The sequence below is a fragment of the Lonchura striata genome, chromosome 2, assembly GCF_046129695.1.
Source record: "Lonchura striata isolate bLonStr1 chromosome 2, bLonStr1.mat, whole genome shotgun sequence".
Classification (NCBI taxonomy): Eukaryota; Metazoa; Chordata; class Aves; order Passeriformes; family Estrildidae; genus Lonchura; species Lonchura striata.
The window spans coordinates 24,850,235-24,864,840 of NC_134604.1; the positions used below are offsets into that span (position 1 = coordinate 24,850,235).

The window sequence follows — 14,606 nt, forward strand, 5'->3', positions numbered from 1 at the left end:
GCTGTATTTACTGACACTGGGTTTTGTTCAGCACGATTTGGAAACTGCAATCTTATCACCATGCTCTAACATTTCTCATCACAACCACTGTTGCAGTACCCCAGCACTTTCTGGAATGAACCATATTCCATGGATTCAATCATAGATCTAACACTTTAAAACACCACTCAAGCCAGGCACCACCAGAATCCAGTGGGCAGTAGGCAACATGGAATGCACTGGAACAAGGACTGTTCAAATTTGTATTTTCAATTCTAGATGTTTTTGAAACAAAGTATCTAACCTCTTAGTGCCAATTAAAAAAAAAAATCCCAATCCCAAGGGGATTAATATGAAAAATAAGTATGCAAATGGAAGTGAAGCCCTCTGGACAATATTTTCATTGATTTGCTGGAGAGAAGGACCCCTAGTGTCCAGCTGGATTTTAGCCAGCCTGGAGTCTGGTGACTACACAGCATCCAGGATGAAAAAACAACCTAGGTTGTAAAATATTTCCTGCAAACACTTTCCCTTCCTTCTTATTTGGAAATTGACTGATGAAATGAAAAAAAATATATAAATACAGTTCTGCTTTCCTAAACTAATTATTTCAAAATATAATCAAGGTATCATGTGATCACCTGGACTCTAAGGATTCATCATTACTGATGAACAGGAATATGCCTTGGCACAATAGTTTCACTGGTTGATTATGCACTGCAGACACCTATAGATGAACATCTCTATTTGTAAAAAATGAGCACCGTCTCTGAGAGCAGTTGCTGATGAGGCTTTAAAAGCAGCATAAAAAAATGTAATGCTAGAAGGATAAGGCTGCCCAGCCCTGTCATGTAGTAGCTTTGCTTTCTAAGGGGAATAAAAAATCTGCACGATTTCTTATGATCAGGGGTTTACCCATTGATTTAGATAATCATTCAAATGGCTAAACAGACCTCTAATTTGAAAATAAAAACCGACTGATGCAATCACAAACAAGTTCTGAAATTGTGATTTATAAAAAAGAGGGGAAATCTTGTTCTCAGCCAAAACACACACACAGTTACCTTTTTCTAATCAGAGCATTCATTTCTCCTCATTATGATCTCACAAGCACATTAAAATCTTATTAACATTAATTACTTCTGAGCGTCTATGCATGAGCAGCGACAGGCTTGCGTGCGCTCGTGTGTGTGTATGTGTGTGTGTCTCTGGATCATACCTACATTTATATACCTTGCTGCACTTTGCTTATAAAACATGTGAAAATATTGCTGCTAACACCAATTAGCTAATTTCACACACACAGATAGTAAGCTGCTGTCTCACTGCACAGCTTATTATAGACCAGCAGACAGATGGACAGACAAACAGACACAAAAAGCATCACGGCTCCTCCTAAATGCAAGATCTAAAATGCCTGGCACCCCCAGGAGTGAGAGTTTCATCCTCAAAAGTCTGAGGGAACAAAATTACAAAAATAATAAAAAAATAATAATCAAAAAATAGGAGACAGCCAAATATCTTATTTTCTACACAGATGGGTTCAATGATGAAGTGATAGAGACAAAGAAAAAACTGGCAGGCAGACAAGCAGCAGGCGCAAAGAGAGATAGACAGAGACAGATAAACAAAGCAACAGAGAAAGAGATGAAAGCATATTCATGGATGTGAAACTGGGCTAGGCAATAGTAACTTCAGCCCACCAATAAGGTAAGGAAAGAAATGGCACAGGCAAGAGTCACCATAAGAGTGACTTCACATGCAAAACCCTGACACTTTACAAAACTGTTTAGGGATTCTATTTATGCTGAGCCCACTAAATGCAGCAGTGCTGCTGGTGACACTCAGCTCCACCACAAACTCCAGAACAAACACAGGAATCTACACACCCCTATGGAACCGTGCCTTCCTCCTCTTCCTCACCCTTTGTTTCCATCTAACTTAGATTCACTAAGTGAATCTAACTCACTCTAATTCACTTCTAAATCTCGTCCTCCTGAACCCTTCTCTCAGCCAGGGGATAAGATACAAATAACATCAGCATCGATCATCGTGCCAAAGCCATGTTTATCCATCACTGGGGAATCAGCTTCTCAAATGGGTCCTTTGCAGAACACAGATGGACACTTGCTGGTCATTTTCCTCTAACCAAATACCCATCCCTGCTCACATTCTGCAACTCTGAAAAGAACTGCAATCCTGAACTGGAATTGAAACTTTCATTGACGTCAGTAGGATACAAGGCTTAAAAGTGTCAAAATATGCCTTTCAGCCCTAATACCCTTCCACTTCTGTATTCTTCCACTGATGACATCATCAGGCAAAACACTATAAGGAGGGAAATTATTAAAGACAAGGAAGATGGTTTCCTTATTGGGAATTTTTTTGAAATGAACATATCTTAATTTCTCATGGTAACATATGTGTTTGCGTTTTCCGCTCACTCCTCTCAGATCAAGAGAAGTTAAATATGGCAATAATTACTGTGTTATCCCCAGCCTTTTTTACCTAAAGGTTTCGGAGCATTTCACAAGCTGTTCATGAAACTTCAAGGCATGCAGAAGGTTCTCCCATCACTCTAGTTCACTGCTAGGGAACAGAAGAGCAGAGGTGAAGTACTCAGATCAGTATAAAAGTCTACAGCAGACAAAATATCCTCTTATTTATATTTTTCATATCTTCTCTTCTTGCACATGCCATATCTAAGGCCATTAAATACAGTGCCTGAATTTTTTAAAAAATAAATAAATTCAGTATCTGAGGATTGTACTCAGGATTCATGATTTGTACTAATCTCACTCATGACCTTCTAATGCTGCTTTATCCAGAAGAACCTACTCCATACAAACCCAGCACAGCTGCTGAGAAAACTACCATGAATTCAGTCAAGCAAGTTTGGGACATATTGGGTGTATTTCCAAACATCCAAATCAACTATGGTGCATTCTCAGCAAACCTGGTGATTCCAGGAAGTTTTGAAGCTCCTCAGCATGGACATCATTAGAGTTTTGCACAGTAGTGGTGAGCTTGGTGCACCTTGCCCGAGTTTTGCCTAGCTGGGTTTTACTGTGCACACACAGCAGATCTGATTCCACTGCAGAGCAGGAACCATGGTATATGGCCCCTTCTGCCACAAGGAGCAGGTTTCTGACCTGCTGAGGCAGAAAACAAGGAAACAAATTGAACACCACTCCATTTGCTTGGCTTACTGTGCTTCTTTCCTTAAGGTTAAATATACAGGCATTCAGAATAAGGATATAGAGAAGTAAAAGCTGTATAAAATAAACAAAGAGCAATAAAGATTTGAAGCTTTACAGTTCATGCATATGACAAAGTAGGCTTTTTCCTGCATATTTCCTAAAAATATAGACCATTAAAATCTCTCTCAAATAATGCAGAATTACTTCCTCTGAGAGGAGGCAAGATTCTCTCTGACAAGGCAAGAAGCCTCAACAGTTCTGGTTAAGAGAGGTTCACCCAGAAGTTCAGCTCATTTGCTCTGGCTTTCCAGGAAGTCTGGGGAAATCCATGGCCTGTCATTCCTCCAGATTCCAAAGTCTCTGCTGTGTTCTCACCTCACTGACCTTTAGGCACATTGAAACTTAGGAAAACTTGACAGCCAAGCAAAATTTCCCCCTAAACACATCAGTGATCTCCATCAAAAAACACAAAAAGACACGAGTTCAGTAAAATGGTTAAGAAGTAAGGATCCTCTAGATTTGCTGACTTAATGCCTACATAGTTGTTGACTCTATAATCCATCTTTCCCCCAAACCCATATAGATACATAAGGGTTTCATGGCACACAGAAGTAAAAATGGTGTATCCTATAAAGCACTGTTTTGGCATTTTTGAAGACTATCTGCATCCCAATTAAATATGGTGAATGTTGTACCTCAGTAAGTTAAAAACCAAATCTAGAAACTGATTTATTAAAGTAAATGCATATCATTGAAGGTGTTTAATGACAAAAAAAAAGCTAACAGTTTTTATTACTACAACAGCATGCAAAGGCAACTGCGTGGTAAGGAACCTTTGTAGAATATCCCCATATCTGAATTTTGCATGTAAAGTGGACACAAGTATCTTAAAGACTAAGAAGACTCAAATACAATTGACTCAAAGGACCAGTGCTTATCAGCAGAATGAATCTGAGAGACCATTCAGTCTAAAAAAATGGTCATATATGTGTGAAAGGGCAACAGGGGAAAGACATCTACTTAGGGATGTAGAAGGGGGGAAAGTTATATACAGCCTTTCCTGTATAAAGAAGCTTGATTTGCCTTTCTCAGGTGGGAACTATCCCAGTAAACCTGGTTTCAAGCTGCTCTATTCATCTACTTTGTAAACCTTACCATGTTGTGTCTGCCAAAAGTTCCAGCAGGCTGAGACAGCATGAGAGAACTTAAGAGGTGCACTTGGGATCCAGACCAGCCTCGAGATCCAAACCCCTTTGAGTCCTTTTGGAGGTTAATAAGACAAGGTTTAACTGACTCTATCCTGGCTCTTATAAGCTTCTCGGGGATTACTGAAATTGGAAATTGCATATGAAAAAGCTGGTTCATCCAGTTTTTAGGAGGGACATTCATCCAATTTGCCCTTTGACCCCTGAAATGTGAGACATGCCTGAGGAGTGTTCTTTGTTATAGTCTCACAAATAAATCCAGTGATGGTGAATCCATATGTCTCTGATAAAGGCAAAACCTTATTGTGCATTCCAGCTTTTTCTTTTGTAAACATACTACACTAGATGAATTTGACTCTCAAGGAAGAAAGTATTAATTGTGCTGGCTAATAAAACTTTCTGTTGCTGTCCTTCCAGTCTGATCTTCTAAGCATCAACAGACATTAAAACTGGCTCTTGGGAAGTGAAAAAATATCAGAGAGCGGTACAAACCCAAAACTTGTTTTCAAGTTTTCAAGAACTGAGATCTCGAGATCTTGAGAACCTCATTCTCAAGGAACAAAAAGTTAAATGCAGCTATTCCTTGTACAGTTCTCAGGTTGAATATACAAGCAACTCAGTTAAGAGAGTAATTACAAAAAATAAGCAAATAAAATATCAAAAATGGGGTTTTTTTCTTAAAAAAATCTGCTGCTAAAGACTTTGTTGACATGTTGGTGTATTAAATGTAATACATTTATGTATTTGCATTTGGCCTCATGTATTTGACCTCAATATTCAGTTACTGTAGAGTCTTTGTATCTCATTTTGGAAGTAGAAATAAGACTTTAATGGCAAAGAAGTTGCATATGTGTTACAATACCACAATGATTATTAAAAAAAATAAAAAGAGAAGAAATCTAACAGTCTTTAACATAGCCAAGAATCATCTGAGCTTCCTTTGTCTATGGAACATGGTCTTTACTTTTCCAACTCCCATCTGCATGTACAATACACTGAGGAAGGAAGAAAGAAAGGCCTCACTTCCTTCTTCTCTCTATGCCTCGATTGTTTCTGATTAAAAAATGGAAATAATAATGTTGATTCAGCTACTGAAATTAGGCAAAACTAAATTAGCTACTTTCATTAAACATTGTAAAATATTTGAATAAGTTTCTTCAGAAATGCAAAGTGCTATTTATCTATATCAGCAGCATCTATATCTATGGCTAAACTGTCCTAGAACCTTTTGTGAGCATTCTCTCCTCCTGCTGAACTCAGCTGATAATTGTTCTTTGTTTTGAAGGACATGTGTAACTCCTTTATCTAAAAGAGCCTGGGAAAAATTTAGACAGAACTGGCACATCACTTTTTTGGTTAATGAGAACAAAGCAAACGAAAACAACAACAACGACAAAAAGAAATCACACAGGGTCTCAGAATTAAACCTTTGCAGATGAGAAAAAAAGGCATCATTTTGAATGCTAAATTTTTTTGCTGCCTTTGCCTGAGCATTATGAAAATAATCACCAACACCTCATAAAAGCAAACCATTTCATCAAGTGCATAAGGTGAGATTTCAAGGAGAGATCTGGAACAATCTTATTAATACACCTGTGTATCCTGCCACAAGGGAGACAGTATCTAACACAGCAGAAATGAGGTCAAATGCAGCAGCACTGTCCTAAAGAAAACTGTCGCCTGGTCACAAATCACTTGTGGAGTACCATGCATCATCTTTAGTGCTTCAGACACATGCCAGCTGCAGAGAGTAGGGAGAAATACAAAGCTAAATTCAGCTTTTGGTTCAAGGCTGGTTCTTCTAAATTTCATGGAATTGGTCCACTTTTACAGAAATGTAACTTAGGGCAAAATACAACCCATAAACATTTTAGCAGATACACAGACATTGAGAAATTTCACATGGAACCTCTTATCCTAAGAGTACAGTCCTCTGAAGAGGATTACTCTATGATGATTATTCCAGCCCACTGCTCATACGGAAAAAGGGCTGTGGCCTTATCCCACAGCCTCTCTGCTCCTACTCATACAGAACCCTGCTGCTAAAATTTTCTCCCTCTCTTGCCAGTGGGACCTAAGTTAGCCCCTCTTTTTGCATGAAGTTCAGACTTTTTGTCCTCATTTTCTTTGAACAGCTCTGCCCCCTGCCTGCGTCTCAGCTTTTATTTCTTCTAGCTGCTCACATTCTTCACAAACCTCCTTCCTAAATGCTCCATTTGTATCCTTCTACCACACTGAAGCCAATGTTCCATAGTAACATTACTCCAGACTCTAATAACTCTTTAAAACAGCCTACAGTCTATTAAACCGTGTTCCTGCACAAGCAGACTTCACCAAGAAACTCCACAGAAGTTCATTTCAGCTCACTTACTTTTTGCTTTCAACCATTTTTTACGTGCAAAAGATATGGAATGAAAATTAAATAAATTCTGGTAGCAGGATAAATTATCACAGGGCTGGATATGGATGTGATCTACACAAGAGGGTTCTCACTCCAGCATAGAGACAGTTTTAACTGAGATAGCTCAATTATTAATAGGAGTTTGGTCAAGACAACCTAGGGCTGAATGCTGTGAAATTACAGGGCTCAAAAAACCTGAGATCCAACATAATACAGCCTCCATGAGGGCAGAACAGTTTTACTGTCATCCAAACTACCTAAGTAAACAATAGCTCTTAACCTCTATGTGGTAAAAACCTTTCCAAAAAGAAAACAAAAACCCAACCAAAACCCAAATCCCAAGACTTCAGGTGTCAGTTCCAGTCTGACATGTCAGAGAAAGACCACAAGTATTCAAAAACTTCATGGGGAGGCTAAAGGAAAGCCATTAGAGTAAAGAAAGAAGTTGCAATGCATTTCAGGGTGATAACAAGGCACAAACTCAAGAGGGAAGTATAAAACTTGCTAGTACAGCTATAGCTAACACCCTTCTATCTGCTTGCAGAAACTGATAAACGTCATTATCTCTATCCTGAAGACAAGTAACTGAGACACTAGGAAATTAACTGACTGATTGGAAATAACACAGAAAACTAGAAACAAACAGTGAATCCTGCTTCCCTAATGCACAGCTTATCCTTACCAGTACCATGCATACAGCAGTGACTGCACTGCAATCTGATTAAAACTTCTGATACTGCACTATGACTTTGTGCTCACAAAAATATTTAAGATCCTTGTAAACACATTGGGGGAAAAAAAATGTTTGTCTACCAAAGTATTAAGAAAGGCTTGGATTGGGATCTAGTCCCCTGTATAAAGGGACTCAGAGATTAGCAGAAAAAGCAAGTTAATTCGAGAATCCAGAAATGCTCAGCACTAGGGGAAAAATAACTGAGCTTTCTCTTGTCCGACACAAAGTTGTGCATAGCTGACTGTACTGCAAAAGCGCAACTGTTTTTTAATCTCATTCAGGAGCAGCTGCTTTCACAGCAGTGAAATGTTTCAGGATGAGCCTAACTGACTTGGTGGATAAATGGTTTGAGGTTCGTATAGCCAAGAAGGAACCATCTCTTTTAGGATATATCACCATCTTAAAAACACTTTTTCTATCCAATTGGAGCAAGCTTTGAATCTTTCCAAACTTGGCCATGGCTTGGAAAGGAAAATAAAAGCAGCACTTTCATGAAATGCTGGAAATTGCAAAACAGGGCTTGGATTTCAAACAGTCCACCAGGACAGGCTGGGCCTTCATGTCGCTTCTAATCACTTGTATTAGTTTAGCACCAGCAAAAGGTGCCAGATTGGTAGCCCCAGGCACTGTACTCTCTATTCATCCCCAGAGCAGGTACAGCAGGATGGCAGGCTATCACAGAGATGCTACAATTCCTCCCATCTGGGGACCTGGTGAGAGAAGGGTGATGAGGTCTCAGTGCTATGAGTGCCCACACGGGGGCCAGTGCCCTGCACTACATTTCAGAAGGACACGATCCCAAACTGCAGGGCCTGTGAAAGAGAAATAAAGGAGCATCAGTCTACAAGCATCATCCGAGACACTGAGATAGAAGGATCAGGGATCTTCTTCTTTGCATTACATTCTAGATGTCTCAAAATGAATGAATACTTGAGAGAGCAATGAGGCCAGAGAGAGTCAATGTACTGAGTACAAATGAGATTTATACGTGGCTTGAGTCACTCCAGACAATTAGCTACCCACCAGGCTGTTTGGTTTATTGTCCCTACTGGATAAAGATTTAATAAGCAGTCACCTAGATGGGAAACATGAGACTTGCAGAAAGGAAACTTTTCATTACTCTACATGGAAAACTTGAGCCCAGTCCTGCAACAGCTCTGCACAGCTGATTCCCACTGGTGTGTCAATGGCTGCAAGATGAAGCTCTTTTTCATGACAGTCCACATAGGTGGAAAATATGGGAAACACAAGACCATCTTTTATTGAATAATTACTATGTCAGAAATCTTCCACCCAAATATTCTATGGAAATTAATACAGCTTTTTTTCAGTTTTTTTCTCTCCTGTACTCAATCTTACTCAGGACTCAGACATTTTTTCATAGTATAAAAACACAAAATGCTGGATTTTAAAAACTTATCTACTGGGGAAATATGCTGTGTAGGGAATATATTAAACAATTCAGTCTATGTTTGGAAAAGAAATACAGATTCATCACAACGAGGAAGGATGTTCAAGAGTATCCTGAAAAAACAGCCGGTATTCAAGCCAAAGGACAGGATGAAGTGGGCACAACAGTATAAAGCCGACAAGCAGATTTAACTGACAGTGACAGAAAGAATTGGAAGCTGCCAAAGCCTAAGCTACATTAGGGCTTCTTCAGATAGTACATACACTAAAATTGAAACTAAAAGTATCAATGAGAACATTTGATAAAAGGTTCAGATGGGAAAAATCCTAGAAGCAGGCACAGCAAAACAGAAAATACAAAGTTTGGGAAATCATAGGAAAAGGAACACCAAATGTAAGACCGGGGGAAAAAAAACTGAATTACAGATTGAACATTTCATGACCTCTCAGCAGTCATGCCTGCTATCCAAGGCTTTAACACTCTTTATCAGAAGACTTCTTTTGCTGTTACTACTGCTCGTTGCAAGAGAGCTCAAAACCATTCATTTGGCACAATTTTTGTCAGGCAGTGTCCCAGAGGGTGTGGCCCGGTCTCCTGGGAATAGCATTTGTTAGTTTTAGAGAACCAGCAGAGGGAGCACATCAGCAATTAAACATGGTTTTCTTGTGTTTGTGCCTAAACAATGAGATTTTTTGGGTTGGCTTTTTTGTTGTTGTTTTGTTTTTATTCTCAGCATTCCTCTGTCACTAATGCCTGTGACTCACTTAGCTCTCAGATAGCTGGGAGCTTAGGAGCCAGAGCCACAGAGAATAGTAGGCTCCACATCCAACCCACATAAAAGGACAGTGGACACAAGCTTTTACCTAGTTGTCTTTCTTCACTTTCTCCTGATGTCAACCTCCATCTTACACATTCCTGATATCCTGCCCATGAAATCTTGTACTGCCACATGACAATTTACTTTCACATTCCTGTACTGTGACCACTAACTTTCTAGTCAGAAAGAGAGGTATAGGGATCTCTAAGGAGGAAATAGAAATCAATAATTAACTTTCAGTCAGCTGAAAGGACAACTCTGAAGTCTGTAACACAACTTTCTCAGTCCTACTTTTGTATCCTCAAAGAATTAATCACACAGCTATTGATGATCTTAGAAGTAAGATATTAGAAAGCATGTCTTTTAGTTGAGAAGGGGGAAAAAAAAGGAAATTCAGTAATTCCCATGCTGTATTTTGCTCCAAATCGAATGACACACTATATTTGCTTACATTTTTAGCTCCACCATAACCTCAAGATAAATTCATTCTGAAAATGTAAGATTAAGAGGTCATCTATGGGTGTAACTTAAAGAATGGCACCGTGTCTGTCTTGTGAAGGATTTCCCATTGGTGCTCTGCAGAGGCTTGGAAGCACTGCCTATTCAGGTTTCCTTTCTTTTTTGCTGTAGTTACCAACTGGTTTTAATTCAGACTTTCATAACCACTGGTTTGATAGTAGCTCAAAGATTCTGGAAGACTTTACACGTTCTGGTTCACCTTTGGTACTGTCATTTACACTTGTGCAAACCGGACATAAAATTTTGCCTAGTGATCTGTGTCCACCCACTGCAGAAAAGTACAAGAACTATGACACGAGGTATTGAAGAAGGAAGTCCTACAGACTGCCAGGGTTTGATTAGGTAGGACTAGTTTGTGTTAGAGTCCCTGTCTGCCATCAAAGATCTTGAGCAGCAGTGCCTGAGAACAGCAAGTACAGCACAAGCTGAAAATCCGTCCTCCATGAGGCTGGCAGAGCAGGTTGTCATTGATGGGATGAGGCCATTCTTGGCATGAAAGGATTTCAGCCTTTGTTCTGGACTAGTCCATGGCCTTTCCTCCCATAGTGCCACCTAGTGCAAACTCAGCCAGCAGCTCGCTTCTCTGGGAGGTGAACATCTGCCCCCTCAAACAACCTGGGACCCTACCTGCTCATTTCACCAAAGCCAACAGCCAGCTGTGAGAAGAACTATGGGTTTTTTCTTTAAAGACAGCTTTATCCCATTAGCCTAATTCCCCATTCCTGTATTCTATCTACTTCAAGATACACTCTTCCCTGCACATGGTAAAAGCTGAACTTCTTTCCCCTTGCAAACCTCAGGGATGTGTAGGAACCTGTCCCACGGCACCGGCAGCCCTGGCTGCACCAGCAGCTATGGAAGAGGAGGTGGCACATGGCCCTGTGCCTCTGGTGACCATTTTACAAGGCCCATCTGCAAATGGAACTCCTGCCAGTGCTGGGCAGTCAAAATGCCGTCATAGCACATGATGGTGCTGGAGGATTAAGTACAGAAATGTAAGAAAACAAGAAAGACATAAGCAGTAGTCATTCTGAAATGCTCTGGAGAATTGGATCCATGCCGTTAAAACTAAACATTAACTTTTATAATAAATACTAACTGAGAATATAGTCAGCACTATCAAAAGAAAAAAGCACCTGGACAAAAGCCTTTGCCTTTATTTACTCCTCACTGAAAGTTCGATACATCTGTGAAAATCTCTTCAAGTTAAAATGCTACAGATCTTACATAAACATCTCAAAATTTGGTGTATGTTCAAACACTACTTTTCACCAAGAGAAAACTGGCATTGATAAATTATTAAAAAGCCAAGTTATTTTTCACAGTTGATACTGTTTGTTTACTTTGTAAAATTTTCTTGGACCAAGCTAACAAGAACAGTGAAGTCCGTTTCACTGATTTGCCATCATTTTCCCTCTGCACCACAGTGTGAATGTCAGACTCTTGAGAGGGAAAAAGTTACTCTTTAACAGTAACTATTTTCAGTGCATTGTTTCAGTTAAAAAAAAAAAATACTTTTATAAAGGATTTGGATTTTCTAAAAGTTTTGCTAAAAAAAATGTAAGTAACTTGAAGTTAAATTTCAGTCTTTAAATTCCCATTAACATTTATGAATCTCTTTCAGCAGAAGCTCTTTACCATACAGATCGCAGTTTAAAGAAGTCCTATAAAAACACACTGGAGTGAAACCAACTGAAATCTATAAGGCCACAGCATGCCATCAATTTCTAAACAGAACTTCTATTCAAATTATTCTGCTTAAAATATCATACGGTTGGCAAAATGAGCAAGGTTTTCTTGAAACGATTTAAGTAACAATTTATCTAAGACTGTAATCTCTCTTGTATGGGATTTGTAAGCCATCCCACAGAATTCTCTAGCAGGGGACACTATTCCCTATTTACATCAAAGTTTTATATAAATAATATTACAATTTTTTTAATATTCTGCAGCTGTTTTCCCTTATGAGTAAGCTGGGCCTATGAAGAAAATGTGAAAATAGGAAAACTGTGAGTAATATTTATAATAATGATATATTCAACTCAGGAAATTGCTACAACTGTCTTTATCAAAATAAACAAGATAGATATTTTTTCCCCCTTTAAGAGAAAAACAACATCCTCCACCATTAAAAATACTTTGACTTGGTATTTGTTTGGCATTTGGATTTAACTGTCTTATATCCCATTTTTGGTCCTGTTAAAAAAAAAAAAAACAACAAACAAACCAACAAAACAACAAAATCCTAGCACAAAAACCTACACACAAAAACCCCCAACAGCACTGCCTCTTGTCTCCCAGGAGTGAGAGCGGCACATACACACGCCATTCAGCCCAAAATTGCTCTAGCTACAGGGCATGGCAAGGCATGAAATAACTGCTCCAGAGCACTTCCTCATGTGGGTGTGTTAGATAACTGTCTGCTCCAACACTAAAATAAAGCGCGGTGTGACCCAAGGGGCAGCGCCAGCCCTGCCCCGCACAGCTGCCCAGGCTGCGGGCAGGGCACCCCAAGCACCCCGCGCCAGCAAACCTGGCCCTACCTCCCTGGCACACGGCTCTGGCATTCCCCGGGCTCCAGCTACATCACCATATGCTGGATTTAAGTTTACTCAGGCATACTTTACCCTTTGCTGCTCTATCCAGATTGCAAACGGACTTTGTGCTATTGAAAGAGCTAAGATTTGTTTTGTTTGGGTTTTTTGTTTGTTTGTTTTTGTTTGGTTTGGCTTCTCTTTTTTTTTTTTTTTGATAGAATATATTTGGGGCTGAAGGAAAATTACATCCTCCTAGTGAAAAAGGTTTTACTATTAGAAAGAAATCTTACCAGATAATGAAAAATGTTTCCGCTCCTGTGACTCTCTTTCTCTGCTTGAATTCTTCTTGCCTGGAGTTTTCATAAAATCAAGAGGTATCTTGTAGTAATTTTTAAAGTTTTTCAAAAATGTTCACATGAGCCTGGGCTTCTGCTAAAACTACATGCACAAGGACCTGAGGACAGGTCCGTGTGCTCTCCTACACAAAACCTGGGCTGTTGAGGAACATACACCTGCACTGGTGCAGGAGAAAATGACAGGTGCCTGAAAACCCCTCACCCATCCCACCACGAGCAGAATGGCTGCAAACACTCCTACTGCCTCACTCCAGGCTGACAACATCTACAGGCATCAGCAAATCCACCTTTAAGACCCCTACATTTTTTTTGGCATAACTTCAGCACCCCCTCTACAACCAATCTGAGTTTCAAAGCCTGAGATTCAAACTTTAAGAGAGGAGGAAATATCTTGCTACAGTTAACAGGTCATTTAGAGCAACAAACACATTTTAAGTCTATCAACAAAATAATAATTTAGAAGTTTGAATAAAAATTATGAGGAAAAAATTAATAAACAATAAATGTTACTCCCTAGCTAAGAGACGAGCCACCAGATTTTGGCACACTGATACATAAAACCTTGAAAAGTTTCACTCATGTTCTGGAAAAGCTGCTAATAAAATGGAGCAAGTAGTTTCTGTAGTTAAAGTGCCAGTGAATAGATCTCCTGCTTTGGATTTCAATTAACTTAGTTTGTTCAGCGAGGAGGCACTTCTGTAGAAATGGGGACTCGTACGTTAAAGGACAGCTAAAAAAAAACACCAAACAACAGCAAAAAAACCTGTTGGCAGCAAAAGTTCTTTCTGGTTGCAAAATAATGGATTTTTAAGAAACATTTCAAAGGATTTGAAGGTTTTGGAGAATCTCCTAGGCAGTCTCAGGTGGGTTAGGAATATTGCATTATGGACTTCTTTGTGCTAAAAGGAAGGCCTAATGCATGTTTTTAAGAAGTCCGCCTCTTGCTATTAAATAAATAATTTTCTATTTAAAAAGGTGATTGTTACTGCTCAGAGATCTCCAGTGATCAGCGTCCATTTTATATAATTACTTAGGATTCTCCAGAGCACTTTATGTAACAAACTTCCACTATCCCGTCTCTTTTTTCTTTTTTATTTCTCTTTTTTGTTACCAGCAGAGTAGCAGTTTTACTCTCCAACAGAAATGACAAGAGCTCAGATGAAAAGACCATTTCAAATGGATCAGTTTAAGCAGCCTTTAGAACCCATGATAAATCTGGACTCCAAAAACTCGACAGTGCTAAATGGGCTATGAAATGCATCACAAATCCCTCCCCAGAAAAAAAAAAAAAAAAAAAAAAAAAAAAAAAAAAAAGGAAGTAAAAAAAATCAATTCAGAGAAAAGCTTAGATGTTTGAAAATACAAATAAGCAGCATATTTGTAGAATGAAAAATGGTAAATAAATAGTTACTATTTCTGGACAAAATGGCTCAATAGATTTCATAATT

General features: G+C 39.1%; 1 protein-coding gene across 43 annotated transcripts in view; it reads right to left on the reverse strand.

The window, feature by feature from the left end:
• ZBTB20 (zinc finger and BTB domain containing 20) overlaps positions 1 to 14,606 on the reverse strand; it is a 471,634-nt gene that overhangs the window by 427,470 nt on the left and 29,558 nt on the right. For 5 of the 43 annotated variants that reach the window (XM_021548928.3, XM_021548922.3, XM_021548924.3 and 2 more), the window contains one exon: positions 2,488 to 2,568. The exons of 34 other annotated variants lie outside the window; for them this stretch is intronic. The gene's annotated coding sequence lies outside the window, so the exon portion shown is untranslated. Of the gene's footprint in view, positions 1 to 2,487; positions 2,569 to 12,808; positions 12,832 to 13,092; positions 14,438 to 14,606 lie in introns of those variants that run through there. 4 more of the 43 variants (XM_031505581.2, XM_077781232.1, XM_021548948.2 and 1 more) reach the window with 3 other exon arrangements.